The 27,982-nt window shown below is 49.8% G+C and overlaps 1 long non-coding RNA gene across 1 annotated transcript; it reads left to right on the top strand.

Annotated features, from left to right (window-relative positions):
- The first annotated feature begins 15,039 nt into the window (after positions 1–15,039).
- Positions 15,040–22,233, top strand: LOC145541002 (uncharacterized). Its single transcript, XR_014078703.1, has 2 exons — positions 15,040–15,750; positions 20,606–22,233. It is a non-coding gene; the product is annotated as an uncharacterized LOC145541002 (long non-coding RNA).
- Positions 22,234–27,982: the final 5,749 nt, after the last annotated feature.

Raw genomic sequence — 27,982 nt, 5'->3', positions numbered from 1 at the left:
TAGAATTGGAAGGGGGCTTAGAGACTTTTGCTTAAATTTTACTTTACAGATATTTAATCTTTATATAAATGCTTTTTGAGTTGAAAAAAATTAAATCCTTTTAAGCTAAGAATATACATTACAGTCTGGGAACACATTATCGTCATAAAACATTAAAATAGCCTCCATTTATGTAATTTACTTTTGCGCAAAAAAAAAAAGGTTTCAATCTTAATATTACGTAGATGAGTTGTAAATACGTCCTATCATCTTCTGCAAAATGCCTTAAGATTCACAAAATATTGTGTCATTTGAGTCACTTCTTTGGAAGGTAAGAGATCAGGATTGAATGTTTACCTGGCGTACAAAAAAAGAGGCCTGCCAGAGCTTTAGGCGGACCAGTCACACTAGCAAATCACAAGACAGCTGTGCTGGTCTTTGTGTATATTAACTACACAGCTTTTAAACCGTTAGGGCAAGTGCAAGCGAATAACAAGAACTGTAAGCAGTAGACAGAGGTGTTGAGTGAAACGTGAACTCTTCTGAAGCTGCCAGGTAGGTGCCTAGTCCCACTCCTCTGCAGAAAGCAGCTCGCTAGGAATGTGGCTGGGGGTGTCCTGTACCTTCGCAAACACATCGGTGTGTGTGCATGTAAAACCAGAAGCGCTCACATGCACAGGTCTATGTGAGAGATACTTCCTATTCCTCACACGGGAAATGTATCCAATAGAGGTAAATGTCTAACATGGCTTTATATACAAAAGGACCCACAACTCAATAAGGTTGAATTGAGTTCTTTATATGTAAATAATTGATATATATATATATACAATCTTTATTCACATGTCTAGATCTGCTTCATTTTCCCCCAATGAACAGCATCCCTTTCTATGTCTGGATTGATATTCAGTCATCCTCTGTCCTCCATGTGAACACAGCAGTGGTTTCTGTGGTTTTATTACTATACACGGGGCACAGCAGAACACCCTTAGCCGTGTGTCCTTGGGTCAAATTGTGAAGGTATTTCCGTGAGATAAATTTTTGTCAACAGAATGGTGAAATCGCCACTTCAAAGGACATTCACATTTAACATCTGCCTGACGTTTACCAATTTATCCCCAAAAAGATTGCACCAACTTGCACCCCCACAAGCAGGACCTTGGCACACAAGCCGTTTGCGCTCTTGAAAGGAGGTTCACTGCGCAAGGTGCTTCCACGCTGCGCTCACTCAGTGGTAAAGGGTGTAGGCAAGGCGCTGTCTTCAGGATTTGACCCACAGCATCTGCAAATGCCACACGGCCCTAGCAGGTGCGCACACCCAGTCCCGTTTTCAGCGCATCTGGAAGCCCGGTGACTGCATCTTGCCCCACTAAGGAGGAGCGGAATCTGAATCTGGACCCAGGCTACCTGCCTCCGGAGCCCCTGTCTTTTCACAACAATGTGATGCATTATCTCAGTTAAAACTGGAAAACCAGGCTTACAAACCTGTGAATTAAAAACTCCTTTGGAGAAAATTTGTTTTAAAGTCCTTGATGTTCTTTAGCATGGACTCGTGCCCGGCCTTCTGTTTATTTCGCTTTTAACTGTTTATTTGCCTGGCAGAGCTTTGCCTCCGAGACGGTCTCCCTTTGCCCTCATCTGAATCCCATCTTGGCATCTACAGCGACCTGCCAGCAGACGGGGCCTCGCGATTCTTCGGACGCTTTTATATGGTAAGTGGTGATTTATCAACTTGAAAAATCAGCCTATTGACTTTGTTTTATAATTGAGCACCGTATTTATAGAAATGATAAGGAAAATCAGACAGCTGTTTGAGCCTGTCATAATGGCGAAAAACAACTTAGAGGGTGCTGAGTGAACTCAGCTCTCAGCTGCATGGTTTTCCCACTTCTTAGCACTCTGAAGAGCTTCCCTGGGGGCTCAGATGGGAAAGAATCTGCCTGCCAATGCAGGAAAGCTGGATTTGACCCCTGGGTCTGGAAGACCTCCTGGAGAAGGGAATGGCAACCCCACTCCGGTATCCTAGCCTGGAGAATTCTGTGGACAGAGGAGCATTTTGAAGACACAGTCTTATTTGCCTGGCAGGGACTGAATTTCCAGCCCTGATTCCGGAAGGTAATTCATTAGCCCGCACGCTAAGTAATCTGTGTTTCTTGTTCCCTGGGAGTTAATTGACAGGCTGACTTCAGAGCTGTGAGCCTCCGCTCCATGTGCAACGCAGAAGTCTCCTACGTGACTATTTATGGGCCTCGCTCACTGTGCTGTGCTGGTAACACTGGAAAATTCCCCGATCCACGTCCGTCTCCACCCGCGAGCCCAGTGCTTGGGAGGTGACAGGTGACAGAGGAAGCCGGCTCCCGGCCTGGACACCGAGCGTGGAAACTCCCTCCCAGCGGCGCAGCTGGTCACGGGGTTGCGGGGGCGCAGGGCAGCTGGCTGACGGCCCGACGCCGCCTCGGATCCGTCACGCATGGAGGCTGCTCGCTGCCCAAGGATCCTCAGCTGTCTGCATATTGCCATGGCCCAGGGGCAGAGAACAGCACCCGCAGAAACACGCCTGAGGGCGCTCTGTGCCTCCTCACAGCGAAAAACTAGATGCCTGAGCCTCCAGGGCTTCCCAGGTGGCGCCAGTGGTCAAGAACCCGCCTGCCAATGCAGGAGGTGCAAGAGACATGGGTTCGATCCCTGGGTGGGGAAGATCCTCTGGGGGAGGGCCCGGCCACCCACTCCAGTACTCTTGCCTGGAGAATCCCATGGACAGAGGGGCCTGGCGGGCTTGGTCCACGGGTTTGCGAAGAATTGGACACGACTGAAGCGACTTAGCACACACACACGCCCTGAGGGGCTCCATGCTTCATGAGCTTTACTGTGAAGCGGCCTTTCACTCACAGGTCAAGCTCAAGGGTCGTGCCCCCACTGGTCTACAGAGGGAATTACCAAACTCTCCCCTGACGCAAGGACACAGCAAAGGCACTTCTCCTGGGCATCAAAGAGGAAAGTGAGGTTCCACCCCTTCCAGGGGGGCATGGAGCCGTTCCCTTCTCCCGCCTCAGTGGTTCCTGGGCTAGTGAGCGGCACAGGGAGGAAAACATTAACCGGTGACGTGCAAGCAGGGGAGAGATGCTCCGCAGGCGCCGTCTCCGCGCGTCCGTGCACCCGTCCCCTTCTCCTCCGTCATCCGCACGCCCGCCCCGTCGCTGACCCGCTGACGTCTGTCTGTCTCAGTAGCTCCACGTCTTTCTCTGTCTCCATCATCACCTGTGTGCACGCGCGGTCGCGCAGTCGCTCATTCCTGTCTGACTCTTTGTGGCCCCGTGGACCGCAGCCCACCAGGCTCCTCTGTCCGTGGGGATTTCCCAGGCGAGAACACCGGAATGCGTTGCCATTTGGTCCTCCAGGGCATCTTCCCGACCCAGAGATTGAATCTGCGACTTTTGCGTCTCCTGCATTGGCAGGTGTGTCCTTCACCACTGAGCCACCTGGGAAGCCCATCACCTCTCTACTGCTACCAATCAGCTACCTATCTATCTATCTCTCACCTGCTTTTCTTAATCTCTGTCTTCCATTGACTAATTTTAAACATTTATAAATTGACTGACTCACCCAAGATGTTCAAGGCTCATTAGGGAAAAACAATACAAATAAAAACAAAAACAAAACCATGATCACCTACTTGAGGACCCACACAATCGTATTTCTAGTCACCGCCTCTGATCACCCACTAGTCTCACATTCAGGCTCTTGTTTTCGTTTTGTCCTTTACTTTCTGGTTTGGTTTGATCTTAAAAGGAACTGGGAGAAGCAGCTGGTTCTAGTGATTCTTTTCAGAGGTTTGTACACGTTCTGTCTGAACCAGGAATACCTGCAAACCGATGCCACCTGTCCACTTAACAAATGGGGGGATCTTCATCGCACACTTGCAGCAAAGGCTTATTTTGCAAATATCCCAGGAAGGAGAAGACCGTGCCAAATGCACCGCGGACTGTGAGTTACTAGCTTCTCCACAGAAGGCTGAGGGAAGGGGTGCGGCGCCCCCCTTCCGGGAGGTTTCAGGGAGATAATGTGCGTTTAAACGGGAAGGTGGTTCTCCGTGATGATGCAGAGGCGGGACCCGGGCAGTGGAGGTGGACGTGAGTTCTCACACCGCTGCTCACTGACTGTGACCCTGCAGGTGATGCTTCTCCAGGGCTGTTTTCTCCTCTCTCCTTGACTCTATCTGTACAGCCTCTTGACCCGTATTTCCTCCTAAGCTGGATTTTTTTCTACCTTGGGCCCTTCAGAGTGCCTCCACGAAATGGAATAGCGATGGAGTTCAGCTTGCAGAATCACTATGCTGATGGGGATGGATAATGTCTACACAGCACTTGGCTCAGTGCCTGGCTTGCACTCACTTTCACTAAGTAGCACCTACTCATTCCCCAAATGTAGTAGGTGCTCAATAAGCAGTTTTTGAATGAATGAATGAACAATTATTTGAAAAGGTCTCACATTTCATGTCTTGGAAATGTCAGAGAAATTATTTTACAGAGTTGAGCTTTTTCAAGGTCATTTAATGAGCTAGTAACAGTGTTTGGACTAAATGTTAATTCCAGCTCTGTGTTCTTTTCACTGGAATATGTTGGTTTTTATTTAATTAAATTGAAGCCAATGTTAAAAAAGAGTGGCAAAAGGGGGTCAGGCATTGACACGGAGCGGTGCAGCCTTTTTCTTTTCTTGCACTAAAGAGTTGAACTGGCAGAGGTGGGGGTCACGCTGGGCACAAGAGCGGCCCCCACACCCACACCCAAGTCAAAAGTGAGCAGAAGTCCTAGAAGGAGGCAGAAAAATGAAGTGGCCCGGGCCCCAGGACAGTAATGGTTGCAGAAACAGTGTCCTGACTCACTCTTGGGGACTGTAAAGATAGCACCTGAGAATTTTGTGACTCCCGTGGAGCTGTCTCCTTAGGAGTCACTGCACTGGGGGCCTCTGTGGGCATCCCTGCACGTCTCGTGCAGACTGGCCGTGAGCTGGATGACCACTGGCCTCTGTGACCAGTGCTGTGCATATGGCATATAAGAAGGGAGAAAATGGGGTAGCCTTTGGCACACACAGCAGAATGGACACCTCAGAGTCACGGCTCCTGTTTGCCTCACGAGGCCAAAGGTGGCACAAGATGACTGCTTGTGCTGAGCACTTAGACGTTAGTTTGAGTAACTGAGCTGTTGAACAGAAAGAAATCCACAGTGGCTGCAAAGAGGGGTCCAGATTCTTACACTGCTTTCGCATGTCAGTAATTTAGCACTTCGTTGTATTAAATAACAGCCTGAAAAATAGGAGGAGCTGCTACTGCCCAGAAATACTTGTGCTATGTTTTGCTCCTCTTCTTTTGCATGAGGCTGTGATAACGTTCGATATACACAGACACCAACCTCATAACCAGGCTTCTGACCCTCATATAAGCCCGTGCGTGTTTTATATAAGAAAATGTGAAATCAATCTGCCAAGGAAGCCTACTCCATACGTGTTAAATAGCAGTTTGCTTATATTTATCAGGTCAAGGAGCTAGATTTGTGAGATGCAAGGGCATCTCTGTCACTTTCACGTGCTCACATCATTCTACTCACTGGAAATTGGAATTAAGTGCGTAGTAAGGAGTAATAACACAGTTCATACACTCTGCTGTTTCCTAGATCGTTTCAATTAAAAATAATAGCGGTGGATGAGCTTACAATTTCACACTCATCTTGGCTTTCCTGCTCTGAGGACCATCGGTCAGGGAAGGGGCCGTGACCCTAGTCTGCAGCCTCCAGAAGGCGAGGATCTTGAGGGGTGCTGGACACCAAGCTCCCACAGCCCTGCAGGGACCCAGGACAACACGTTCTCAAGGGGGCAAGCCTCGTCCCCAGAGGGTCCGTTTCACCTGGAGCTCCAGGACTTCAGGTGGGTGGATTCCGAGGAGCAAGGACGCCAAAAGAGTTAAGGATTCCCTGGCTTGAGTCACGGTGTCTCTTCCAAGGTTGAGATCTTGGTGGAAGACACAAAATTAGGGGCCTTGGGAGCTTGGGAGACCCCAGTGTATAATCTACACAGTGCTTTAGAGCAGGCTTTGTTTGGTTGTCTGTATGTGGAAGGAAAATGAACATTCAGGACGCGTCTCATTCCCACCGGCCGACCCTCCTGTCTGGATGCACCTTTCTCATCCCGACGCCTGGTCTCCTGTGTCTGCTGTCCCATGTCTGCACCCCACCTGCTCCAGCCTGTCTGCCCCCCACAGCGTCTGTCAGGACCCATGGATTCCTCGTCCTTTCACGCCAGGTTTGTGGGCAAACGCCTTCCCCTCGGAGGTGCATTTCTCAGCTGGCCGACACCACCCTTGGCCCCGGGTCCCTGGACTCCTCATCCTCTCACTGACGGCTTCGTGACCAGTGCTCCCACAGACACTCATTTCCTCGCTCCTCGCTCCCCTTGGGAGCTGGCATCTGCCTGGGGAGGGGGGGCAGGGGCTCAGGGTGCAGCCCCTCACAGCCTTGGCAACACAGAAACCTCCCGTAACTGGCTCGTTTCCACGAGGGAATGGTGAGTTCACCCTGTTCAGCTGACTTCCACTCCACGGTGTGCCCTCAGCCCCCACCACACAGCCTTATCCTGAATGAAGTGAGGTACTTTGAGCCCCAGGTGAGTGCGGCCGTGCGTGACGTCTCTGCCCACAGGAGAGCGGCAGACACTACTCTGCAGGGAAAGACCACTCACTCCATTCGCCTTGCGTCTGAGCCTGTGAGGCAAACTGGTCCAGTGCATTCTTGTGCTTCCCCACATCCTTCGAGGAATCCGACAATCTGCAGGTGACCCACAGCCCCTTCACCACTGCGGCGGATTCTAAACTGTCCCGTCGTCTCCTGTAACTGATGAAGGCTACTCACTATTCCTATCTATGATGGCAGGTGCTTCCAGAAGGAAGTGTTCATCCCTCGTTTCCCTCTTTGGATCCCGCGTCCCCCTCCTGCCTGCCCTGCCCCAACCCCTCCGGTTTCTTTTCCTTTCTTCCCAGCCTTGGGTTATTCCCATTGGGTGTGCGTGCTCAGCCGTGTCCTGTCTGACTCTCTGCGACCCCGTGGACCGCAGCACGCCAGGCTTCCCTGTCCATCACCAACTCCCAGAGTTTGCTCAAACTCATGTCCATCAAGTCAGTGATGCCAACCAACCATCTCATCCTCTGTCGTCCCCTTCTCCTCCCACCTTCAATCTTTCCCAGCATCAGGGGCTTTTCAAATGAGTCAGCTCTTCGCATCAGGTGGCCAAAGTATTAGAGCTTCAGCTTCAGCATCAGTCCTTCCAATGAATATTCAGGATTGATTTCCTTTAGGATGGACTGCTTTGATCTCTTTGCAGTCCAAGGGACTCTTAGGAGTCTTCTCCAACACCACAGATCAAAAGCATCAATTCTTCGGCGCTCAGCTTTCTTTATGTTCCAACTTTAACATCCATACACGACTACTGGAAAAACCATAGCTTTGACTACACCGACCTTTGTCAGCAAAGTAATGTCTCTGCTTTTTAATATTCTGTCTAGGTTGGTCATAGCTTTTCTTTCAAGAAGCAAGCGTCTTAATTTCATGGCTGCAGTCACCATCTGCCGTGATTTTGGAGCCCAAGAAAATAAAATCTGTCACTGTTTCCATTGTTTCCCCATCTATTTGCCACGAAATGATGGGACCGGATGCCATGATCTTAGTTTTCTGAACATTGAGCTTTAAGCCAGCTTTTTCACTCTCCTCTTTCACCTTCATCAAGAGGCTCTTTAGTTCCTCTTCACTTTCTGCCATAAGGGTGGTGTCATCTGCATATCTGAGGTTATTGATATTTCTCCCAACAATCTTGCTTCCAGCTTGTGCTTCATCCAGTCTGGCATTTTGCATGATGTACTCTGCGTATAAGTTAAATAAGCAGGATGACAATAGACAGCCTTGGAGTACTCCTTTCCCAGTTTGGAACCAGTCCATTGTTCCATGTTCAGTTCTGTTGCTTCCTGACCTGCATACAGATGTCTCAGGAGGCAGGTCAGGTGGTCTGGTATTTCCCATCTCTTGAAGAATTTTCCACAGTTTGCTGTGATCCACATAGTCAAAGTTCACAGTCAGTACAAAAAACGTCCCTCACATGACGCTTCTGGTGGTTTGCACAGAGAATAGCATAGTGAGGAATACAACTCTGCAAACCAGTCCTTCAGGCATCACTTTCTTTCCTAACACAAAGCAACTCTGGTAAGTGCTTTAAATTGCTACTGTGATGCCCAATTTTATCAAACTCTTATTTTTTTTAAGATTTCACTTCACTCTATTCTCTTCCTGGTTACAAGGCTCATTTTCTTTCTTTGTTTTCTGAATGTGCAGGTCTTTGCTGTGGCATGCGGGATCTCATTCCCTGACCAAGGATGGAACCTGGTCCCTGCATTAGGAGTTTGGAGTTTTCACCACTGGACCAGCAGGGAAGTCTCTCTAAACTTTCTCTTAATGACTCCTTTATTCTGGATGTCCACAGAAGGTCAGGGAGAACGGAAGGTTGGAAGTGCCCGGAAGGTGAGCGCCGTCACGTGGAGGGGACTTGCGTGCCAGGCCTCCTGCAGCATGTGGACAGACGGGCAGTCCTTCCCCCAAAGAGGGAGCAGGCCAACGAGTGGAAGCAGTTTCTAGGAGTCATGTGGGTGGGGTCCAGAAGGGCCATGGTGATTTTTAAAGCTGGGTCCCACCTCACTCAGTTAGGGTGTCCTGGAGAAGCCTGAAGTCTGGACGGAGCTCAGACAGGTCATCCCATCTTGACAGCTGCATGTTGAAAGGTCAGGGTGTGGAGGCAAGCACCCACAGCCTCTTGTGTTCATGTTCCAGGTCCTCCTGACCAAAAGCATGCTATTGTTTCTCCATAATAAAAGACAGGGGCATTGCATGCTGAAGGAGACATGCTTTAGGGTTCTTAGCTGAGCTATTCATTAGATCACGGGGTCCCAGGTTTTTCTCCTGACTGTGGAATCCAGGGAAAATCTAATCTGCTGTGCTTGTCTTAAAGGGCCAAAGGTTAATCAAGCCCAAGATCTGATGCGGATGAAGCTGCCCTGTGCCTCTGGACTTCAACTTCCCGACACGCAAAGTGTGGGTGTTGGGCTCTGGGGGAGACACTGACTCCTTCATCAGGAAGAGGTGGCGTCAGGGGCACACAGAAGTGGAGCTCCAGGTTTACCTGTAACAGGTATCGGCTTCAGCAAATATTTACTCGCCGAAACAGTGTTTGCAGATGACTGTCGACTAAGTGTTTGAAATCAGTGTGCTGGGTTATAGGAGCGGGACGGTCACTTTTACTTGTCGGGGCCCCTCTCTCGTACCTGGAGAAGTTGGGGGCTTAACATCTTCAGAGAAAATCAGAGCCTAGGGCAGAAATCACACCCAGCACACAGCTGAAGGCTCCGGGCTTGAATCACTGCATCAGAGCCCCATGTTAAAGCAGACTTGCAGACTGGCTTGTGACGACAGGGCTTCTTGCAAATACAGACATCGCAATCATAGCACATATTCGTGGTTCCACATGGAGCACACGGGACAGGGTGGCCCTACCCCCCACCCCCGAGCCCCTTTCAGGGAGCCCCCAGAGCCACATGTGCCCCCATCTCTTGGCAGCCAGAGCTGACCTTCATCTTGGTCTTTGTGATCTGGAATATCAGGGGACAGGGCAGATGGTCACTGCCCTGCCCTGGGGTATGGAGAGATGATCATTCTCAGGGCCTCGCCTTACAGACACTGCTCCCCAGTCTAAAGACGGGGATGATCGCAGACCACACTTAGACGTTCTGACCTGAGAACGGGCGGGTAAGAGCCGTGCTGACCCGAGATCAGGGCGTGAACGCAGGACGTTATTTCTAGTGTAGAACCAGTGTGTCTGTCCCTCCCTGTAGCATCCCCACGCCAGTTTAGGGGACACGGAACACGCTGTGCAAACGCGCCAAATCCGCGCATCCGCGCACGTGGGCAGATGCGGGCGACGGAGGCGAAGAGAAGGCGCGCGCCCCTCCCGTGGCACCGGGGTCAGAGCTCCGCGCTCAGGAGCGGAGACTTCCACACGCTCACAGCCCTGCTGCCGCGGGCCCCGCCTCGGTCCACACACACCGCCGGCGGGTCACCCAGCTTCGGTTTTGGGTGCAGAGAAGCGAGCGCACCAGCTTCCAGGGGAAGAAACAGCGCGCTAGAGACACGGAGATTCCGATGAGTCCCAGCGGGAAGGAGGCCCCCAGCTTTGAGCTGGGGGTGGGCAGGGCCCCTGCCTCGCTGGTCCGCATCGCGGGTCGGGGGCACAAGCTGGTCTCCAGCCACCCTTTCGGGAGTCTGCGCTCCACTGCGCCTCACAGCCCAGACTCTCCCCTCGTGCCACACACAGACACACACAAACACACACTGGGCTGGTTCCATCCCCCTCTCTGGCAAAGCCACCAAAAACGAGCGACAGCGGCATCAGGGCAGAGGCTCCTGGGGGTCAGCTGACCGCCTGATTCCTGGGCAAAGCGGACGCACGACCTCCGGGCCAGAGAGGGGTGCTGGCGGGTGCCCCCTTCTCTCTCCCGCACCCCTTCGTATTCAGCCTCTTCTTTCTTCTGACGTTTTTTATTCCTTTTCTGACATTTCCGCTTCATTCTTTCCCCACTTTTTTCTCCATTTCCCCTATGTCTTCCTCCACTAACTGGTCACCTTATTAAGGAAAATGTAGATTTAGCCTGTGACATTTTTCTTGAGTAAAGTATGTCAGTCATGCTCTAAAAACGGATTGAAATGCAGAGTCTTGACTGTCTTCGAGTCTGATATGTACACGGAAAAGCTGGGCTGGGTCAACCCCAAAATGGCACCAGGGCTGCTTTCCAGAAGGAGAGATTCAGAGTGGTTCTCTTTTTTAATTGCTACTTTGAAAATCTTACATAATTAAATTTTCTTCACAGCAAACATGAAATATATGTATAACCCCTTACATAAGTCTCTAAACAAAACAAGAAAAACATGAACGTGCCTTAACTTTCAAATGGCCTTGAATCACGTATTCGAAAGTGGGGTGTGGGACCCCTGGATGTTACAGCCCCCCCTAAACATACCAGAGACTTTCCCCCTCAGAGGCAGCATCTGGAGGCCAAGGACAATGTCATCTCCCTGAACAGCACCCCCGGGGGGGGCGGCCTCTGCAGGCAGGAGACCCCTCAGCCAGCGGTTGAAAGCATATTTCTTTTTCTACCCTTGTCATGGAGTTATTTAACAACTTAGATGTTTAAGTCTAATACTAGACTGTCAAAAAGTAATTCGGAAAGAGAAAGACAAATATCCCATGATACCACTTAAGTGTGAAATCTAAAATACAAATGAACTTATCTATAAAACAGGAACAGACTCACAGACAGAGAGAACGGACCCGTGACTGCCAAGGAGTAGGCAGGTGAGGGAGAGAAGGATTGGGAGTTTGGGGTTAGGAGATGCAAACTGGTATATATAGGATGGATAAGCAACACGGCCCTACTGCATAGCACAGGGAGCTGTATTCAGTATCCTGGGGTAAAGTACAGTGGAAGAGAATATGAAAAACAGTATGCATATGCAGATATATAAAACTGAGTCAGTTTGCTGCACAGCAGAAATTAACACAGCATTGACTCAACTCTATTTCAATTATATATATATATGTATGTATATAAGCTATGCTGTCAAGAACCAGGATCAGAGTAACATCCCAATTTTTCATTCATAGATTTGCACGTTGCTCTTAGGGTTGAACTTAAAAGTCCGATGATGAACATACACATATCTGGGAGAGATACGGGGGGAAAGAAAGAAAGAAGACAGCCCTTGCCTGTCACTCACCCCGGGAACTGCAATGCGTCCCGGCAAGGCCTCAGTGCTCCTGAGCAGGACCCCTGCCTCCTCTGGGGCCAGGGGCAAATAAAGGTACATACATCTTTGTACCGCGTCTTCCAGGCTTCCCTGGTGGCTCAGTGGTAAAGAAACTGCCCGCCAAGCAGGAGATGTGTGTTTGATCCCTGAGTCAGGAAGCTCCCTGGGGAAAGAAAATGGCAACCCACTCCAGTGTTCCTGCTTGGGGAATCCCATGGACAGAGGAGCCTGGCGGGCTACAGTCCATGGGGTCGCAAAAGAGTCAGACACGACTGAGCGGCTAGATAATAACAACCACGTCTTTCCCTGTGTCTGGGGAAATGTGCATTGATTGGTTAATTGAAAGAAAGAGGGCCAGAAAGAAGGAAGAAAGAACGTCACAAGTACAGGATTTATCATTTGAGTAACTGGAAGCTCGGAGTGAGCCATCAAGAAGTTTCAAGTGGACAGAGCTTTCCTACAAAGTCATGCATGAGCTTGGCACCCAGACCGCTCCCCTGCCCCGGGATCCTCAGCAGGCTCAACGCCCGAGGAGCAGAGACCCAGCAAACATCTCCGAAACGGCCACATAAGCAAGGCTAACATGTTTCAGGGCCCACTATTATTAATAGTCCTACCATGAAACCAGGAGGAAGGCCTGGTTCAGAAAGCACCAGGGCCTCCGTGAGATCTTGTCTAAGGGGTGGGTGTGATCTTAATTCACGGTGAGGCGGAGAAGAATGCAGTTACAGGGGGTCCATAGCCAGGCTGGGGTCACGGCATCAGGAGAGGTGCCCGTGGGCGTGAAGCCCAGGTGTGTCTGGGGACCCAGGAGAAGAGGATAAAGGAGGAGCCGAGGGGGAGAGAGAGTGAGGGTCCCACCGCAGAGGAGGTGTGAAGGGGTCTGCACACAATCGGCGGATAAAAGAGAAGCCACACAGGCTGAAGTTAGGAATGACGTTGCGTTACGTAAAAATACACTTTGTCACCATTTCCTGAACAAGCTTAAAACTGAGCTTCCGGCGGGCTAATTGGATTCTGAAGGCCTTAAGAGACAATATTGGATTCTAAAACGTTCTTGCTGAATTCTTTTGTGAATAATTCTTTTGTAAAGTAAGTAATCCACTCCACAAACTTTATCTTTTTATGATTGCTTAAACACTACTATAGACTCTCACAGCCTATTCCATAATCAGGACAGCAGGATTTGGGGCCAGAGCGAGACACAGACATGGACACGGAGACCGAGGGCCACAAACTTAAGGACTTGAGAAGGTATGTTTTGAAAGCCGGCTGTGGACAAGCGTCGTGGGAACTCACAACGTCCTTGGTAGCCAGTGACCTAAGGTGCAGAGAAGGGTAAACACTGGGACTTGAAGCTGCCACGCCTAGTCTCAGGGATCCACTGGTCCATGCACATCCGTTTCCAGCTTGTTTTTGTGTACAGGACGCATCAGACGTGCGAGGTAGAATATGCAGTAACTGAAATAGGCATGTTTCCTGTATGACTGACTACCCTTTGGCTTTTGTAAGGAGGCTAAGTGGGATCAAGTTGCTTTCTTGGACTCTGGCGAGAGCTGCAAGCAGCATGCTTGCACTAGCCATTTCAGGACATACACCAGCTCTGACTCTCAAGCTAGTTTCCGGTGAAAAAATGCTCACATCACAGAAAAACATCCTCCCTAATTGGCAGCCTTGTTAGCAGTTGTTTCTGCAGAAAGCCTACATGCAGGAGCCGCAGCAGAGCCTGACAGACTCAGGTGTCTCAGTGACTACCTTTCGGACATGCCCCAAAGCAATTAAACACAACCTCCATGACAGAACTCTCACAGGAGCTTGGAGATTATAATTTCAAATTCATCTCTATTTCTGATGCTGTGTGTCTAGTCCATAAGACAACATTCAAGCTCCTTCAAAATGTTCGTGTGTCACGGCACACGCGTGCACGAAATCAGGGGAAAGCCACCATCTCTGCGGATGGAGGGTGGTTTCCCCAAAGTCCGATCCTTGTACTTCAGGCTTTTGTCTGTTTCCATTTGCAACACTAAACAGTAAACATTTGCAAGACTCTTGGTTTGGGGACTTGTAAGGAGTAAAGAAAGTCCTCATAGACAGACAAGGGCCACAGCCTGCCCACCCTGGGCAAATGTGGACGGAGCCATCCATCTTCATTCCTCTGACATCTATACAATAGGCACACTGACCAGATGCCAAGCTCCGGATGCGGATGCCGAGTCTCAAAGGTCAGGCGTTCCTGGGGTGAAGCGGGAGGTCCAGGCACAGGGCACCTGGCACAGCTCCGGGCATGTGCCCTGGTGACCAACACGGGGCTCTTTCTGCATCTCCGCCTGAGCCTCCAGGGTGGGGGTCAGCTTGCAGGGCAGGGGTGGCAAAGAGGGAACCAGTGGCAGAAACACAGCCACGGGCGCAGGCTCTGTGCCTCCATTTCCACGACACAGTGTTTCAGGAATCTTACACAAAGTAGTGGATGAGAATTCTTAATTCAGAGCCTGGAAGATGGTCCTGAAAAAGCATGTGCTGTTGTGACTATTGTGATAACATCACAAAGACACTGCGGTGAGCAAACTGTAAATACACTCACCAAATTCCCACAGTTCCAACTGTCCGCAGGGGGCTTCTCGCCCAGGGATGTTTCCGAGATCAATTCAGGACTCGGAGCAGCAGTCAACACGGAAGTCCCGAGTCCGTGTCCTTACAGGGCGGGAGGGCCGTAGATTTTGAGTCAGTGTACAGCCCAGAAAGATGATATTCGTTTGTTTGATGAAAGTATCCGTTCACAGAGGGAGGCAGAAATGCCATCACTTCCTTTGTGTACTTGGACTATGACGTTAAGAAATCCTGAAACAGCCGCTGCAGAAACGGACCCAAGTAAGATGCATATAGAACGACTGCATAAAGGGATGGTAAGAATGAACTCGGATGTTTGACATCATTTAACTTGATGAAAATGTCTTCTGGACACACACCACGTCTGTGTGCTGCAGAGACGACCCGGCAGAAGGTCAGCGCCTGCCCCCTGCCTCCACAGAGCCGTCCACACTGTCACCCCCAGAACCTCGGATTATCACCTTCCTTGACAGGGGTTGGGGAGGTTTTCCGGATGACGCAGCTGGACTTAGTGTCATCACAAAGGTCTTTATGAGAGAGGGGTGGAGGCAGGAGGGCTGGAGGCAGACAGAGACGGGAGGAGCTGCTGGCCAGGACATGGAGGAGGGGCCCCAGACCAAGGCCACGGGCGCCTGAGAAGCTGGGGACACAAAACAGATGCGGCCCTGAGCCTCCAGGAGGAGGAGCCCTGCCTCCCCCATCTGCCACCCAGTTGGAGTCATAGGGAATTTCTGACCATGAAACTGCGAGGTCGTGAATTGCCTCGTTTTAACCACTGAGTCAGTGGTCCTCTGCCATGGCCACCGTGGGCACCGAGCCAGAGTTCCTGGCTTCTCAGGCACCTAGTCCAGCCTTGTCCACCTAGGGGGACCTGGCTCATCTCTGTGTGGCTCAAGCATGTGAAGAAGGGCCAGGAAGACCGGGACAGCGACCATGAACCCAGTGGGTTACAGGCAACGCCGACATCCATCCCGGAGGCGGACGGCATCCAGGGCCAGGAAGGAGGCGGGTGGCCGGATCTGGGGGTCTCGGCCTGAAGGAGCATCCGTCTCCCCAGCCCGAGGCTGATGGAGTGGGGCTGTGGGGGCAGGGGAGGCGCTGGACCCCAGGGGGCTGAGGAGGACCGTCCTGTCGGCCGGAGGAGAAGGAAGCTTCTGGAGCCTCGCAGCAGGAGTGAGTGTGATGAACCCCCTCCCGCCTCCCTTCTCACTGATGCAAAGCGATCCGCAGTGACCCAGTGGGAATCAGCCAGAAGGAGGCTGAGCTCTTGGGCCAGGTGAGGGCTGAAGTTTTCAGAAAAAGGTCCACCTCGATTTACCCCTGCAGGGAAAGCTGCTCAGTTTTATCGACCGCTTACTTAGCAGCAGCCAAAGTGTCTGAGGTTCGGGCGATCGTTTCCATAAGCGTGTGAAAGCATTTGTAAGAGGACACGGCCCAGGTGAGCCTGGAGGGGAGTCAGAGCCTCCTGGAGGCTCATCCCGCTGGGGCAGCTCCACGCGTTTCCTAACGGGCGCACCATTGGCGTGGCCATTCCAGAAGTCACCCGAGTCATTTACCCAGCGCATCCAAGCTCCTTATTCTCCTCTTAACATCCCACTCTAATAGCAGCTTCCCTGCTTGGCTCAGACTGAAAAGAATCCGCCTGCAACACAGGAGACCCTGGTACAATCCCTGGGTTGGGAAGATCCCCTGGAGGAGGGCATGGCAACCCACTCCAGTATTCTTGCTGGAGAATCCCATGGGCAGAGGAGCCTGGCGGGCTACAGTCCATCGGGTCACAAAGAGTCAGACAGTGATTAGTAATTAACACACTTCACTTTCACACTAAAAGAGCACAGGACAAAAATGTGAAGAAAAAGCTAAATGATAGCATTATTTATTATCGAAAATCACTGACCAAATATCATGTTTTAACTTAGAAAACATTTCAGTAAATTAGGGTAAGTTTACTAAATAAATCAGTCCTGAGTATTCACTGATGTTGAAGCTGAAACTCCAGTACTTTGGCCACCTGATGCGAAGAGCTGACTCATTTGAAAAGACCCTGATGTTGGGAAAGATTGAAGGCGGGAGGAGAAGGGGACGACAGAGGATGAGATGGTTGGATGGCATCACCGACTCAATGGACCTGAGTTTGAGTAAACTCTGGGAGTCGGTGATGAACAGGGAAGCCTTAGGTGCTATGGTCCATGGGGTCGAAAAGAGTCGGACATGACTGAGTGACTGAACTGAACTGCACTAAATAAAACAGCTTACAGACTCTTAGAAGAGTTGTTTACATAGGACTCTACAGCAACGAGACAGGAACATAATAGAAGGTGAAGTGTCAGAATCTATTAAGTGATGATGTATGTTGGAAGCTGTTCTCTCTAATAGTGAAGTTAGAGGTGGTTTCTATTTTTCTCCTATATTTTCCTTATTTTCTGTCATTTTCTTGCAATGAGCCTATATTCCTGTTCTCATCAGAAATAAAGCAAAAATTCTAAATGCACTAGAATTAGGAACTTGCCTGATTTGTGCAGGCCTCGCTCCCCACCCCACCCCAAGGTTTGCCTCTTGCTCTGAGCCTGGTGTTCCTTGAGAACCCCCCGGGCCCCCATCACCTCCAGGCATGGAGACCCATACCAGGCCTCCAGTCACGAGAGAAGCCTGTGTCAGTGGTGACCCACCTGCCCCCCCAGACAAGCATCATCTGTCCCTCCTTAGGAAGCCCAGTCATTGCAAGCGGCACACTCAGGAGGAACCCAGACGTGAAGGAGGGTGCACATCAGACACCAGAGTTGTTCTGTCTCCGTCAGCGCGTGTGATGCTGGACAACCAAAAGCCACTAGCGAATAATCGATCCAGCCGTGAAAGATATATTACTAGGGTCTGAGATCATGGGCCAGAATGCCTTGACCTCACAGCAAACTTACTTATGACCAATTCAAGAGCATTTCTGAAGCATCTATAAGGGCCAGGGTCAATATGGGAACAGGAAGAAAGAAGGCCACTTCAGGAAATGGTGAGTATAGTCAGCACTTAATGAATGTGGTGTGGTTCAGTCCCTCAGTCGTGTCCGACTCTCTGCAACCCCATGGACTGTAGGCCACCAGGCTCCTCTGTCCATGGGATTCTCCAGGCAAGAATACTGGAGTGGGTTGCCATGCCTCCTCCAGGGGCTCTTCCCCACGCAGAGATTGAACCCAGGTCTCCCGCATCGCAGGCGAACCTGGAGAGACTATTAAATTCAGACTACCAGGCCCCATCAGAAAGTCCCTTTGTCTGTGGATGTGGGATGGACCAGAATGCGCTTCTTGGCAAGTTACCAGGTGCTGCTGCTGCTGAGGGTGATGCGGGTACCCCACTGAGAACTCGGCCTAAAAGAGTCACCGCTGCTAACTTAGTCACTCCCTCCACCCCACTTCCTACAGAGCAGGAATTAATTCAGGTGGAAAGTGTCCCCTGGGATTTGAGATTATGACTTTGATTTCAGCGTTCATATTTTAACTGTCATCAAGTTTTTCTTCTTGACTAAAAACGGGAGGGCTTCCCTGGTGGCTCAGATGGTAAAGCGTCTGCCTGCAATGCAGGGGACCAGGGTTTGGTCCCCAGGTTGGGAAGATCCCCTGAAGAAAGAAATGGCAACCCACTCCAGTATTCCTGCCTGGAAAATCCCATGGCTGGAGGAGCCTGGTAGGCTACAGTTCATGGAGTTGCAAAAAGTTGAACACGACTTAGCAACTTCACTTTCACTTTCTTTCAAACATGGAAAGGTATTTAAGATCTTTCCCAGGCCTGTTCTATGTCCATGCCACGCCCTTGGCTCGATTTCGGTCTTCATGGGTACCAGGTGGGTGCCATATTGTGCAAAGTCCAGTGTATTACATCTAGGAGATAAAGACAGACTCTAAAGCAGCATGCTTTGTATATAACAGGTTATATGATGACAGATCCAGGATTTCTACAAAAAGGAAAAAAAAAGAAACTCCATAGAAACTCGGGTTGAACTAAAATGTCTTTCCACCTTGTGCTCATGACTTATTTCCAGTGCTTTACATAATTTTACTCCTTAAGAAAAAGAACTTCTCTGTTTGGTTGCATTTGCAAAGTATGTTCCACAAAGATCAAACTTTGAAGCTGGTATAAATGAAAATGTTACTGGTTAATCTAACAAGAGAAAGTAACACCTCTCCTTTACTCTCTGCTCCTGCTGAGATGAAACTCTCATGTCCTCTGATGTTTATTTCTACTCCAATTAATGCTAGGGCACCGATCAGATCTGAAGTCAGATCTGAAGTCATGTTTGTTGATTGACTCTTGATTTGCAGCCCACAGGGATGGTAAAGAAATAGTTGCAAAATCAAACAGTTTGAATCAATGAGGAAATTGTAAATCGTTACCAAAGGTTGCATCAAGTGGTCCTTACAGTAATTGAAGGAATTTATGGTTTTGAATTTATTTTCCAGACTCATAAGCCCAGTGAAAAATACCTGAAAATTCTCCAAAGAGGTGTTCTTCAGAAATATAGAACCAGTCTCCCTAAGTAAAAACTAAGGTGTCACATGAGGCCTTTGAACCAGGAAACAATCTACTAAAAGGGACACTCCCTCTGCACAGAGTGAGTTTTCCTCTTTCTAGATATTTGGCACTAGACTTTGCAGAATGTTACCTCCTAAACTTCCAGACCTCTGTGAGTCTCTTGGGTTTGGAAGATCCAGCAACTCCTGTCCCACCTATGGGCACATTCACAAGGAAAGCAGGAAAATAATTCCGGCCAAAGAAGGAGCAAGTCCTGGAATGAAATGCCAAATGTCGGGAGTCATTTCACCCTAAGGTAGAATATTTGAGGAGTTGGATAATCTCATTATTTGACATTCATGCTAAAGTGCAACATTCAAAAGACTAAGAATCAGGAAGGCATCCCCAAAGCGGAAATTCAGACTTTTGAAAATCTTTAGAATCAATGGAAAGATATTCCACATCATGACTGGCCCCTGACCTGATAGGAAATACATCCTGTGTTGATCATTTCAGTGAAGTGCTAATCACACCAGCAGGCACAGCGTGGGGGCTTAAAAGCCAGAGTGGGTGGGGAGCGTCTGTAAAGTCTGTTCATGTCACGTCTGGGTGTCCTAGGTCAGGGTCATTAACCTTTCTGAGCCTCAACATCTTTGATCTAAAAAGATGCTAATAGCATTGCCTGGGTTGGGAAGATCCCCTGGAGGAGGAAATGGCAACTCACTCCAGTATTTTGCCTGGGAAATCCCATGGACAGAAGAGCCTGGTGGGCTACAGTCCATGGGGTCGCAAAGACTCGGACACGACCGAGTGTCTGAGCCCACAAGGGGGGTGTTTTGAAGACAATACGAGTCAGCCCACAAGGAAAATGTTTGAAAACAGCCCAGTGCCAGCCTGTGCCCTGCTCCAGCCTGTGGCCTGCTCCAGCTCAGCCCAGGCAGGCAGGTGCACAGAGCGGGGGAGACCATTCCCCTGACGCCATCCTCACAGGCCACGGGCCGTCCTCCACCCTTGACGAGCAGCCGACCCCGCTGCTTTCCTCGGTGCTCCCAAGTCCAGTTCACGAGCAGGAGAGGATGCTTCAGGGACGCACAGAGGCTGGGCTCATGCCTGGCTCCTCCTTCACTGACACGGGATCCTGGGGAGTCACTGGCCAATTCTGTGCCTCTGTGATCCCTTCTGCAAAGTGGGCACTCGAGTCCTAACGTTTTCCTGATTGAACTCGATCACGTCTGTGAGTGAGTTACCGAAATATGAAGGGCAGATGCGGACTTCCAAGTGTCTTACTGCATCACGACTCTAAGAAGTACTGCATGCTAAGAAGTACCTGCCTCACAAATTAAAATAGTAGGGTTGGTCAAATAGTCATAACTTCGAACCAGAAACTGAATGCAATGATTGTGACTTATCACAGATTCAGGTCATCTGTGCTTCTAATTTTGAGTAGGTGAAACAATCACCAGCCTGAGTCCTCTGGATTCAGGTTGAATTTCTTTATTTCTATTTACCTTGCAACTTTCTTCATATCTTACCGGCTTAATTTGTGGTAGAATTATATTTTTTGGCTACATGACATCGAGACCCTGATCTACGTAAATTTCCTAAATTTCCTCTGGTCCTGTCATTTTTAGCTCCATGTCCACAGTGGAGACAGTTTCCCGTCCACGTGGGGTCACCGCCTGCTGAGTGTTCTCAGACCCAGGAGCCAGACCCTCACCAGACCAGCCAGGTGAGCCGGTGAAGAGGGAAGACGATCCTCCTGTTCTGTTGGGTCATCTTCAAGCACTGGGACATCTCCTCCCGGTTCTCTGGAGAAAATCCGCCAGATTCTAATTGTGCTGCTCTCAGGAGCCCCCAGTGATCTTATGATCTCCTTCCTAAAACGTGCATCCGTCATCCTAAGATAATCTCGTGTCTTCGCTCCATGCACTTAGGCTACGCACACAAACCAGGCAGTGTCAGCACGGCTCCGCGACCTTCCTCCCAAATGCGTGTGTTTGTTTGACCCTTTGTTTCTTGGTCTTTCCAAATCATATCTTGCGTGGGTCTCCAGAAGATTTTTAGTTGTTGAGTTTTGTTTTGTTTTTCAAACATTGCTCCTTACAAATTGTTCCCACTGCATTGTTCTTGGAAATTATCAAATCAAAACAGAAAATGACATTTCTAATGCTCGTATACATACGTCTTTTGATAGTTTTGCTCCTTTTAATGATAAATGTGATTACAGTCTTTTAGACAAATCAGAAATGATGATGGATAGCATACGGTAGGACTATAACTGTATCACCTTCTAATACTAAATGGACACAGAATCACTTGAATGGAACAAAGAAGGTAGTTTACCAAGCACCTGCAGGAGCCACGGTCACAGCGCTCTCTGCTAGTTGAGTTTGAGATGGAATTACCTCCCACTGCCGAGTCCTCAGCACCGTTATCAATCGGGCATTGGCTGATGAGGAACTTCAGATCTGGCCAAATTAGGCAGAAAGCAGAAAGAGGTACAAAGCGTATTTATGGTAGAAGAAAACTGAAAATAAACAGGAGCATTGTGCAGATACTAGCACAGCTTCTACAGTGAAAACGCAGCAGAGCCATGGAGATCGTTAGAACCATTCAAGTTGCAGGAGTGGCTGGATACGGTGCACTTCCGGTGAAATGAGACTGAAATAAAATCTACTTCAGGAAACCTATGCTAGATAGTGTAATAATCTTTTCTGGAGCCAGCCAGAAAGAATATGCACCGAGAACATCCTTCATTCCTTAGAAGAGTAAAAATAAACTTCAAAAATTCACATGGAAACAAACTGGAAGGAGATAAAATTCAAGGACGCTGACTCACACACCGGCTTTGTAAAATATCCTAGCCAAGGTGGATGTGAGTGGATGTGAGTAACAGTATTCCGTGATAGAATGGGCCACTCAGAGTGGTGTAGCGGTGACTCTGCGACCCGCTGATGGGCTGGGTCACCCCCCAACGACAGCTCAGGAGGCGGAAGTCTGTGCTGTTTGTTCTTTCTCTTTAGTCACTGTTGGGTTCTAACCTAGAACAAATGGGATCTGCCACGTGGTAGGCCCTGAACGCATTGTTTTTGTGGGAGAAAGAAAGGGAGGGGGGAGGGTAAGTGTGGGACAAACTAGTGACTGAATTGCTCCAGTGATCGTGTATTTCCCGCAGACTCTAACTTTCTGAAATTCTTTATCAAATTTCCAATTTCCTTTACCATCGACAAATAAAACATTTTCATTAATAATTACGGTAGCTGCGACTGTAACATTTGATCTGATTGCCTTTGCCACTCATTTGAACTTTCTAGCAAATTAAGTGACCAAATGATTTCTGATCAAATTCATATAAAGACAATTTTTTGGTTCACAGCATGTTTTTCCTTCATAAATGATGCTGTGGACAGAGGTCTTTTTATTTTCAGTGAATTGAGAAGGATTTTGATGTCCTACTTATATTGAGGACACAAATGCATAAATCATAGATAACAAATAATTTCATTGGAAAAGACCTTGATGCTGGGAAAGATAGAAGGCAGGAGGAGAAGGGGACGACAGAAGACGAGGTGGGTGGATGGCATCACTGACTCAACGGACGTGAGTTTGAGCAAACTCCGGGAGACAGGAGAAGGACAGGGAAGCCTGGCGTGCTGCAGTCCACGGGGTCGCAGAGTCAGACATGACTGAGGGACTGAACAATAAATAATCTATCTCTTCAACTGAGAAGAGCATGACGTAAACAAGCAAGATTTTTCAAGAGGTAGGATGAGAAACACAAATGTGTTTTTAAATATAAAACATATTGAAACAAATAACTTCTAAATGAGATGCACCATTGCCCTTGGAGAGGGTGGACACATTCATTTTTTTACCTGAATCACCAACGTGACTCCTGTTTTTGGCTAATTATAGGATAGTTCCATAAATAGTCTCTCTTTCAGTATTTGAGAAAATAGTCTGCTTACATGCACCTTGAAAATGGAAGAGCCGAAAACCTCATTGGCCTGAGGTTCCCGCTGGAGCACATGTCACATCCTGGTTCTAAGACCCACGTGGTCCTTGACTCGCTCCCCGGAAAGAGGGGTCAACGCACATGTTCACAGTGACCCCAGGCCATCCTGCAGGAGGATGGGCATCCTCCTGATGCAAAGTGTATGAACGCTGAACCGTGTGGGGCAGACGGGCCTCTGATGGGTGGAACCCCACTTCTAAAGAGGCGTTTTGCACACAGATGCTGAGCAGGCCCCTGGATTAGGACAGCGCCGCCAGCAGCAGGGTCTGGAGCAGGGTTTCTCCACGTAAGCCCCCAGGAGGCGGCAGCAGCTCACAGCTCAGGACCCTGGAGGGAGCACAGAGGGCACCTTGTCGCCCTTTAATTTGGTCCTGACTCTAACTTCACCTCTTGTTCCCAAGATCTCCCTGAGTTCCTGAATGCTCCTGACTTCTCGGGAGCTACACCGCAGGAGAAACATCTGTATACGCTCCCTGTGTGACGAGCACCCTGTGTAATTTAACCCTTGTGACAATTTTATGACACAAGTCTTGTATCCTTGCTTCTTACTTAAAACTGGGGCTCGGGAGGTTCTCTTGGTTCATCAAGGGCCCCTGGTGGGAAGCAGGGCCGGAGTTTGAGGCCAGACCCCACTGACACCCGCGGTCAAACCAGCAGAGCATCTGGACCTAACCCCTGGGCTTCCAGCACGGACACATGTTCTGTTTCTGGATTTCGCCCTCATCCCAGGCTGACTGGCAAAGAACACGCCGGCTCTTTCAGGTCTCTCGGGGTGGAGATTCAGTGTCTGTGCTGCCCCCAGTCCACCCCCAACCCCTCACCTGCCAAGAGCCCTGAGCCCCAGGCGTGGATGCTTTTTTCTTTATTTGTACCCATGCAGCATCCTGGGACATCAACAGAGATACTACGCCTGACTCCTCCCACTCCATCTTCCCCCCAAACACCAGTGAGCCTCAAACTAACAAGAATCATTCTCTGTTACTTTACAGAGAGATGAAAGCTGAATAGTCAGGGCACAGCCCAGCGCTCATACAATCTCATAACATCAATCGGTCACAGAAACAGCCCTGTACTCTGTCTTCTGTGGCTGACCTTGATGGACTCAATTCCAGATTCCTTACAATGCTGACCTGAGACCATAGAGGGATGGCAGTCTATTCCCTGAATGGACTGGTCATGTCTAGGCTGGGGATCATTCCTCCAGGAACCCAGCTAGAGTGGGGTGCGTGGCTGATATGGTAACACCCAGTCTTGAGTGTCACCGAAAGGTCAGAGCTGAAATGAGGTTCAGGTTGTGGGCAATCAAGAAATGTCTGCAGACACTCCATGCTCTCAACTACTCACAGTGGACACAAGTCAGCCTGGCAGACTTTCTTACGGGCGTTTCTGATGTGCAGGAAGCCAGACCAAATGCTCGAGGGGACGCAGAGATGAGCAAACAGAAGAGATAATAAGCAAAATCATGACGCTTGTAGTCAGTCAGACTTGGGTTCAAATTCCTGCTTTATCACTTCATGACTATAAAATCTTGGGCAACTAAAATTCAGCTTCTTTCTTTGAAAATGAGAATAATGACATCTACCTTTGAAAGCTGTCGTTAGAGTTAAATGGGATGGTGTAAGTGAGAAGCTCAGTACACGGTCTAATACAAAGAAAATTCGTTACATAGGAGCTTTTCTCATCTTAGTAATATATTGTCCCCGGGGTTCAAAGAGATCTAATAGCAATCAAAGCAGAATCCAATCAGAGTATACAGTAGTCACAGGGTATCCAGTAGGTGCGGATTACACAGTAGGTGCAGGGTATGCAGTAAGTGCAGAGTATGACCTCTGGGGACCCAGATGAGCTAATGTTACTGTGTTCAGTTGGGGGTTCTGGATGACTTTCGCATAAATTCAGCACATGAAGAAGTTCATCTTGTAACAGCCTGCACTCTGCAGCTCTGTGAACTTCAACACATTATTTAACCTTCTAGTGATGATTCCTTACCTGTGGAATATTGATCGTGGAGAGTCCACACCTCACAGGGCAGGGCAAGCACCCAGCTTAATAGGAACAACAGACGAAGAGCGGTTCGCGGTGCACAGAAAGCCTCCAGCGCATCAGCCTCTAACAATGATGATGAGAAGGAGGGAAGGACACGAGGGGACGGGACCGTGGGCCTCGGTCAGGCATCTGTGAAGGATACGAGACCTTCAGGTGACGCACCGGGAGCGGCTCACGCAGCGAACCTGGGTGGGCCTGGCGCCTGGGTCTGGCTCCGGGGGTGCCATACACACGGCCCGGGTCCAGGCCTGGGTGCCCCGGGCATGCCGGGGTTTGCTGACAGCATCACCTATCACATGTCCAGCAACTCAGCCCGGCCCTCAACCACCTTGTTATGCCTCAGGAATTACAATAGCCTGACAAGCAGGGTCTCATCTAATCTTCTGGGCAGCCCTGCAAGGCAGGTCCTAGCATTGCGCCCAGTTTCTAGATTAACAAGGTGATTCTCAGCAAAGTCACAGAGCTCGAGGAAGCTTACAGAGTTAAGGCATGGCAGAGTGAGGCTGGAGACTCAGATCGCTCTGGCTGCAACGTCTGTGCTTCCCCTAAAATGTGACAATGCTCCGCAAGGGATAACCCATCCCAGGGGTAATGGAACCCAAGGGGACCTGCGTTGGGAGCCTGGATGGGCTCACGTGGTAAGACCTGAATATGTCTGCCAACTGTGCACTCAGGATGAGCAAGTCTAAGACCCCGGAGGTTTTTAGGGTCACATCTAGAAGCCCCAAGACTGCTCCATAAAGGCACCGGCAGGTGGGGTGGGTGAGGGGCGGGACGCTGAGCCACGGTCTGCGGGCTACATGCTGGACACCTCCGACGTGATGATGTTCGGGACAGTGCAGGAAAGGCGCTGGGGGTGCCGGCACCGTGCAGCAGGAGAGAGTGGTCTGGGGAGAGCGCCTTAGGCAGGTGAACTGTCCTGCCACCCGGGTGAAGGGGAGAGGCCCAGGTGAGGGGTTAGAACCAGCAGAGGTCACCATGAAAGGTGTGTGGTGAGGCTAGGACAGCAGGGGCTCCCAGGTCCAGCTGATGTGCAGGACAGAGCGGGAAAGAACGTGTCTGAGGGGGAGAGGAGCGCCCACGGTGACCGTTCCGTGAGCTGCCCCGTGCGGCTCGGTGGCCCCCGCCACACGGCACCCGTGCTTTGCCACACCGGGTACCCTCACAGCAGCCTGCATGTCAGCTATCATTCCATCATTTCAGATGGGGACGTCGACACTCAGAGAGGTCCGTGAACTCCCAAAGCCTCCAAACAGACTGGGTTTGAACCCACGCGAGTGACCTGAAGCACCTGCTTTACGTTGTTTTAGAAAGAATGCTGGAAGCCGCGTGAGACGGGAATGCAGCTCTAGACCAGACTGTGAAAAACAAGGGCCGCAAGGGGAACTGCGGGTAGATGCCCCCCGGATGGAGGAGACAGCGTCTCCCGAGGGTAGACGCTCCCCAGGTGGCTGTGCCTTCACGGAGGGTGTGGGCGAGCGGACGGGCACTGCGCTCTGCACCTGGCCAGCTAGAGCGGGAAGACATGACCCAGCAGTGTGGCCTCAACCCACGAAGATGCTGGTGGGAGGAGTCTGGCCATGGTCAGGAGACGCTGAGCCCGAGGTATCCGGGGGCATCGACATGGAAATACCCAGGCGTGGCCCAGCTGGGCATCTGCTCTCCAGAAGCCTGCACAGGGATCTGAAATTCAGCTGCAAAGGTGGGAGATGAGGCTGTGGAACAGACGCCACCCTCAAAGCAGGTGTGCAAAAACGAGACGGGAGGATGACCAAGGACAGAGCCTTCAGGACAGCATTGCACCTCCCGCCTCACTTGGTTCCCTCTGAGTTCATCAATCTAATATTTGCTCTGAAGGCCTGACTTGAAAATTCATTTCAGAGTCAGTCTTCTGATTAATATTAATCAGGGGTGAGAGTTGGGGGGATAGCGGATGGGGATTCCAAAGCGCTAGAAATAGCTCTGTGAGAGATGGAGCAGAGTTTAAAAAGAGGTCGCTTCCCAATTTTCCCAAGGCCCAGATATATTTCCTTCCTGTAGATGCCTACTTTGGATGGAAACACTTTATTTTCTGAACTGCAAATGATCAGCTTCTCTGTCACTGTTCACTAGGAATGAAAGGTAGTGATGAAAGTATGGAAAATATAATCCCCCCTCGAAACCCAAAAGCTTAATTTCCACACATTTTGCATAAAGAACCAGTGAGGTGGGTGGAGCTAGTGTTTAGTTAATTTGCACAAAAGGCGACCAGCTACCCACATGGAAGAAGTAGCAGAAAAGAGAAGGAGCAGAAAAAATGGGGAAATTTCTGGTTGAAACACAAAATATGTCATTTTAAGGCCCAGCTTTCCACATTTAGACCAAGCCATAGCAACTGAAAACACAGCCTATAAATCTTTTTTTTTTTAACTTGAGAAACAGAGGTATAACAAAACTCACTCTTTAACACTAACACTAAGCACTTTTTTTTTACATTTGGGAAACATGATGGTGAATAATAGATTGACAAATGGGAACCAGTGTGATCAAGCTGGGCTTCCCCCGTGGCTCCGTGGGCAAAGAATCCATCTGCAGTGTAGGAGACACAGGAGATGCGAGTTTGATCCCTGGGCTGAGAAAACCCCCTGGAGGAGGAAATGGCAGCTCCCTCTGGTATTCCTGCCTGAAAAATCCTATGGACAGAGGATCCTGGTGGGCTACGGTCCAAAGAGACGGACACAGTGTGAGTGACTACGCACGCACCCACGGTCCTGGGAAATCGTAACAGAAAATCCTCCAAAAAATCCTGTTAGTCATTAATTTCCAAAGTACCACCATCTTCCCTCCTGACCTGTGTTCAGCCTGGAGGACACCCTGCGGCTCTCCATCCTGGAAGGCTTCCCTTCACATGTTAACATCACCTCTGCCTCGAAATCAGCCATGATATGTTTAGGGAATTCATACTGAT

This window comes from Giraffa tippelskirchi, chromosome 1 (genome assembly GCF_054371585.1).
Source record: "Giraffa tippelskirchi isolate mGirTip1 chromosome 1, T2T-mGirTip1v1.2.pri, whole genome shotgun sequence".
NCBI classification, from domain to species: Eukaryota; Metazoa; Chordata; class Mammalia; order Artiodactyla; family Giraffidae; genus Giraffa; species Giraffa tippelskirchi.
Note: the sequence above shows the minus strand (reverse complement) of the source record. Positions and strands in the feature narration are given on the sequence as shown.